At 42.0% G+C, this 6383-nt stretch overlaps 1 long non-coding RNA gene across 1 annotated transcript; it reads right to left on the bottom strand.

Moving 5' to 3' along the window:
- Positions 1-1153: 1153 nt before the first annotated feature.
- Positions 1154-6041, bottom strand: LOC129633188 (uncharacterized). The gene is made up of 2 exons (XR_008704946.1): positions 5911-6041; positions 1154-3009 (listed from the first exon to the last, which is right to left on the bottom strand). It is a non-coding gene; the product is annotated as an uncharacterized LOC129633188 (long non-coding RNA).
- Positions 6042-6383: the final 342 nt, after the last annotated feature.

Genomic DNA, 6383 nt, shown 5'->3' with positions numbered 1-6383 from the left:
ATGGGCACTTAACTATCAAAGCTGCAACAAAGTCAGAAGGAATATTACAAGTGACATTCAGTTTTAGCAACAACTTCTGCTACATTGAATTAATGTTCTTAATTTGATCTCATCTTGTGTTATAGCTCTAAATATCACCTTTAGAGTATATCTCTAAAGATTTTATCACTATCCTAGATTTCTCCTCTGATCTCCAGTTTGATATATGCTCAGTAAGCATCTCAAATATTTCCAAATAACAACTCAATCTCCTCCCTACCTTTATTCTTCCAACCTGCTCTTCCCCCAGACTTCTCCATTTCAATAACTTCCCATCCTGTTTGTTCAGCCATCCAGTCACCCTAAAGCCCTCTTTTCTCATCCCTCATTCAATCCATCGGCAAATTCTCTACTTTCAAAATATACCTAGAACCTGACCATATCTGACTACCTCCATCTGCCATGCTGGTCCAAGTGTTTGTCACTCCTTGCTGCCTAACAAGTCTCCCCTCTTGTCTCTTGCAACACCTCTGTCTATTCATCATATAATCTTCAGAGTGATCTATTTAAATATATCATTTTTCCCCTTTATTCAAAACTCTATTAGCTTCCAAGCTGTTTCAGATATATATGTGTATGTGTGTGTCTGTGTATATATATATATATATATATATATATATATATGGAGAAGGCAATGGCAACCCACTCCAGTACTCTTGCCTGGAAAATCCCATGGATGGAGGAGCCTGGTGGGCTACAGTCCATGGGGTCGCAAAGACTTGGGCACGACTGAGCAACTTCACTTTCACTTTTCACTTTCATGCATTGGAGAAGGAAATGACAACCCACTCCATTGTTCTTGCCTGGAGAATCCCAGGGACAGGGGAGCCTGGTGGGCTGCCGTCTATGGGGTCGCACAGAGTCAGACACGACTGAAGCAACTTAGCAGCATATATATATATATATATATATATATATATATATATATGTAATTGCCTACAGTTCAGTCGCTCAGTCATATCTGAGGCTGAGCGACTGAACGACTCTTTGTGACCTCATGAGCTACAACACACCAGGCTTTCCTGTCCATCACCAACTCCTGGAGCTTGCTCAAATTCAAGTCCATTGAGTCAGTGATGCCACTGACTACAAGGCCTTTTGTAATCTGCTCCCACCTGCCCTTCCACACTTAGCTCTCTAACATGCGCCATACTTCTCCCCCCATAGCCAATCTGTTCCAGTGCTTCAGCCCCACTGGCCTCCTTGATGTTCTTCAAACATACCAGGCAACCTCTGGCTTCAATGTTTATTGATCTTTCTCTGTTCCACAAGGCCACATATTTATGCCTGTTTCATTCACTGCTATATCTCCAGTGCCCAATGTCTCTAGCACACAAAAGCTGCTCAATAAAGAGTAGTTAATTGTTTCAAAATGATGCAGCTTTTTATTACACACTGCTATTGACAAAATATGCAATTATGATGTTTTCTAAATTCGTTAACAAGTAGTAGTTTGTTCAAACCAGAAGGGGGCAGCAAAGCTTCACTAGCTCAGCAAATGGACAGCGATGCAGAGGGAACAGCTAACCAGATAAAGAGAATCAAGCTGGCCCCAGAAATCTGAGCTGAAGAGGATGAGTCATTGAGCTGGTTAGGACCGTGTCCTCACCAAGAAGCAGGGAAAGAGGCAGGAAGAGAGGGAAACAAGGCTTGTCCAGAAGAATGTGCCCCACACTGGGGGCCCAGAACAGTCTTATGGACTCTGTTGGAGAGGGAGAGGGTGGGAAGATTTGGAGAATGGCATTGAAACATGTATAATATCATGTATGAAACAAGTTGCCAGTCCAGGTTCGATGCACGATACTGGATGCTTGGGGCTGGTGCACTGGGACGACCCAGAGGGATGGTACGAGGAGGGAGGAGGGAGGAGGGTTCAGGATGGGGAACACATGTATACCTGTGGCGGATTCATTTCGATATTTGGCAAAACTAATACAATTTTGTAAAGTTTAAAAATAAAAAAAAAATAAAATAAAAAGAAGAATTAGGCAAATTATCCCCAAGTCAGGAAACCTCTTGATAGTGCCACAGAGGGGGGCACCTTTCTCTCAAATGACAAGGTTTTTAATCTTTGTAGCCAAAATCAGGAATCCAAATATACCTATCTCTAAGAAGACTGTCCTTTATTGTGCCCACCTTTGCATGAAAAGTCCCCTTGGTATCTCTAATTTTCTTGAAGAGATCTCTAGTCTTTCCCATTCTGTTATTTTCCTCTATTTCTTTTCATTGATCACTGAGGAAGGCTTTCTTACTTCCCCTTGCTATTCTTTGGAATTCTGTATTCAAATGGGTATATCGTTCCTTTTCTCCTTTACCTTTCACTTCTCTTCTTTTCATAGTTGTTTGTAAAGCCTCCTCAGACAACCATTTCACCTTTTTGCATTTCTTTTTCTTGGGGATGGTCTTGACCACTGCCTCCTGTACAATGTCAAGGACCTCTGTCCATAGTTCTTCAGGCACTCTGTCTATTAGATCTAATCCCTTTAATCTGTCACTTCCACTATATAATCATAAAGGATTTGATTTAGGTCATACCTGAATGGTCTAGTGGTTTTCCCTACTTTCTACAATTTAAGTTTGAATTTGGCAATACAGAGTTCATGATCTGAGCCTCAGTCAGCTCTTGGTCCTGTTTTTGCTGACTGTATAGAACTTCTCCATCTTTGGCTGCAAATAATATAATCAATCTGATTTCAGTGTTGACCATCTGGTGATGTCCATGTGTAGAGTCTTCTCTTGTGTTGTTGGAAGAGGCTGTTTACTATGACTGGTGCATTCTCTTGACAAAACTCTGTTAGCCTTTGCCCTGCTTCAAGGCCAAATTTGCCTGTTACTCCAGGTATTTCTTGACTTCCTATTTTTGCATTGCAGTCCCCTATAATGAAAAGGACATCTTTTTTGGATATTAGTTCTAGAAGGTCTTGTAGGTCTTCATAGAACTATTCAACTTCAGCTTCTTCAGCTAATAACCTAGACAGATTATTAAAAAGCAGAGATGTTACTTTGCCAACAAAGGTCCATCTAATCAAAGCTATTGTTTTTCCAGTAGTCATGTATGGATGTGAGAGTTGGACTATAAGGAAAGCTGAGCACTGAAGAATTGATGCTTTTGAACTGTGGTGTTGGAGAACACTCTTGAGAGTCCCTTGGACACAGGAGTCCCTTGTTGCAAGGAGCAACCAGTCCATCCTAAAGGAAATCAGTCCTGAATATTCATTGGAAGGACTGATACTGAAGCTGAAACTCCAGTACTTTGGCCACCTGATGCAAAGAGCTGACTCATTGGAAAAGACCCTGATGTTGGGAAAGATTGAGGGCAGGAGAAGAGGATGACAGATGAGATGGTTGGATGGCATTACCGACTCGATGGACATGAGTTTGAGCAAGCTCCGGGAGTTGGTGATGGACAGGCAGACCTCGTGTGCTGCAGTCCATGGGGCTGCAAAGAGTTGGGTACTACTGAGGGACTGAGTTGAACTGGCTACATGTGGTGTTTTAGCACTGAAATGTGATTAGTGTAATTGACAAACTGATTTTTACAAATTCATTCAGTTTTAATTAGTTTACATTTAAAAGCTTATACTTACTTCACCTTTGGGGAAGTTTTAAGTATGTCTAGAATAAAATTGAGTGCACAAATCTACTTTCTACTGTAAATGTTATAAAATACAAACATATATATATATGTGTGTGTGTATTTCTGATGAAAAGTTAGCATCTGAATTAAGATATTCCTCAAGTATAAAATATACACTGGATTTTGAAGACAGTACAAAAATATATAAAATATCTAATTTACAATTATATAGATTGTACATTGAAATGATAGCATTTTGGATATAATGGTCAGCTAAACTATATTATAAAATTAACTTTATTCATTTCTTACTTTAATGTGGCTGCTAGCTAGAAAAAATTTAAATCACACAATTGTCTTTATGTTTCTCTTGCACACTCTAGTCTAAAGGCTTGCTACTCAAATTTTAGTCTGTGCATCAATAGGCAGGATGTCACCTGGGAACTTCTTGGAAATACAGAATCAGAATCTGCATTTTGAAAAACCCCTGAGCAACTTGTTTGACCATTAACGCTTGAGGTGCAGTAATCTACACTGTGACCATCATCATCGTCCATGCACTTTTTTTTCTGTATCTCTCATATACAGAAGTTGCTCAATCAACAGCATTTAATTTGAAAAGGATTTTGCAGCTTCTTATTACACATTTGCCATTCCCCTCAACTGGCTGCCGTGCTAGACCCTGACCAAGCTATCTGCTGAACAGCAGTGGTCTAGGGAGCTTGCTGTTCCCATCTTCCCTGGTCTTCCCTGCCCTTTAATTCCCCATAAACAAATCCTAGCTCTACATTTACATATTATAATCAGAGACTTATATAATGCAGACAATGGTTATCACAGGTTTCTTGTCCTGGATGCAGAGCCTGAGACAGGGTTTTCTATTCAAGTGAGTTTTCAGGGAGAGTTCTCAGAAAAGGTGAGTGAAGGAAGTAGAATGAGTACGGAGAAAGCACAAAGCAAGGACGGAATCCCCACTTTACCCTGATTCTGCAGAGATGGTCTGGAGTCCAAGTTGTGCTACAGTGTTGTTCTCGCCTTGAGGCAAGGGTGGTCCTTTTGGTACTTTCAGGCTAGTCAGTCAGTGGCTAACATTGGAGGGTCCATGCATGACCTCCATGCTAAGCGGCTCCCTTTAAACTAAATTTTTATGGAAGTGGACAGTTGTCAGTTGTTACCAGCTAACTCAGGCTTCCTGGGTGGCTCAGACAGTTTCCTGCCAATGCAGGAAACTCAGGATCGATTCCTGGGTCAGAAAGATCCCCGAGAAAAGGAAATGGCAACCCACTCCAGTATTCTTGTCTGAGAAATCCCATGGACAGAGGAGCCTGGCAGGCTACAGTCCATGGGGTCTGAAAGAGTTGGACACAACTTAGCCACACACACACACACACACACACACACACACACACCCCAGCTAACTCACAGTGGCTGGGCAGAGGGTGCATCAGCCTTTAAAAGGAATTGGATTAAGCACTGATAATCAACTATAGTCAACTCCGACTGCAGAGGTCCGATTCACTAGCTGTTCACATTAACTTTACTCCTTCTAAGCACAGCTTCTCCAGGATTCTGGCGGGACACAATTTCTGAGCAATCATACAAAAAGAGGATTCTAAAGTGAAATATAGTCCCAACTGTTATTGGGTCTTGAAGCCAAAACTCATACCTCCTTTCAAGACCATTCTAGAATCCCCTTCTGAGCTTCCCTGGTGACCCAGTGGTTAAGACTCTGTGCTTCTACTGCAGGGAGCACAGTTTCGATCCCTGGTTGGGGAACTAAGAGCCCACATACTGTGAGGCTAAAAATAAACAAAAATTTAAAAGTACTTAGAATCCTCTTCTTCTGCCCCAACAGACTTGCCTAGACGCTTGGCCCAGAGCCTCGCTGCTGAGGGGGCTGGGCTCCTGGTTTTCATGCAGTTGTCAGGCTGTGATTTCTGTGTTGCTTATGTATAAGTACAGCTGGGCACAAGGATAGCAAAAGAAGCCCCATTAAGCCGCCAAAACACCAAATATTCTCCATCCTATTCCCATTAGGTAGCAGCATCTCTATCTCCTCAAGATGGTTGGGATCAATTACCCTTATGATGTAGGGAGTACTTTCTTCATTTCCTGTCTACTGTCAAGGGAATCCCAACGTGACAGAACCATAAATTTAGTTTGGTGGGATGTTTACTGTGAGCCCTATGAACTAGGACCACTAAAACCCCACAAGTCCAAAGTTAATACCCCAAGTGAGTGGCTTGGAGTGACTTCTACCTTAACACTTTGATTTCTGGATGCATACACTCTACCTGTTGGAGACGCCTTTGATGGAATATACAAACTGCCTTCTGAGGACTGTGCATCATCCTGCATGGCATCATTCCCAAGCTGGAACCTCAGCAGTGCCTTCAAGAAACCATTTCTTTGCTTTATCCTGAATCAGAAAGGAGAGATCCTAAAAATTTCATGGTTCTGGGAGGCCCGAATCTCTGTATAGTTTATCTCCCACCCTCAGGAGCACATATATTAAGATACATGCTATCCACTTGCCTCATGTTTACCAGGTCCAATGAACACATCAGCGTTGTGCACTAATTTGAAATTCAGTGGGATGATCAGAAGAATAAGATCCCTGCAACCTGTATTACAACAGAGAGCAGAAGGATTAACATAGCCTTGAGACAAGACCATGCATGTGCACCGTGGCCCATCCCCTGTGAACACAAACTGCTTCTGATCCTGTTTCTGACATGTGCCCTCCCAAAGGACATGGTCTGTTGTT

The sequence above is a fragment of the Bubalus kerabau genome, chromosome 18 (genome assembly GCF_029407905.1).
Source record: "Bubalus kerabau isolate K-KA32 ecotype Philippines breed swamp buffalo chromosome 18, PCC_UOA_SB_1v2, whole genome shotgun sequence".
Taxonomy (NCBI): domain Eukaryota; kingdom Metazoa; phylum Chordata; class Mammalia; order Artiodactyla; family Bovidae; genus Bubalus; species Bubalus kerabau.
This window is presented reverse-complemented; position numbering and strand designations above follow the sequence as displayed.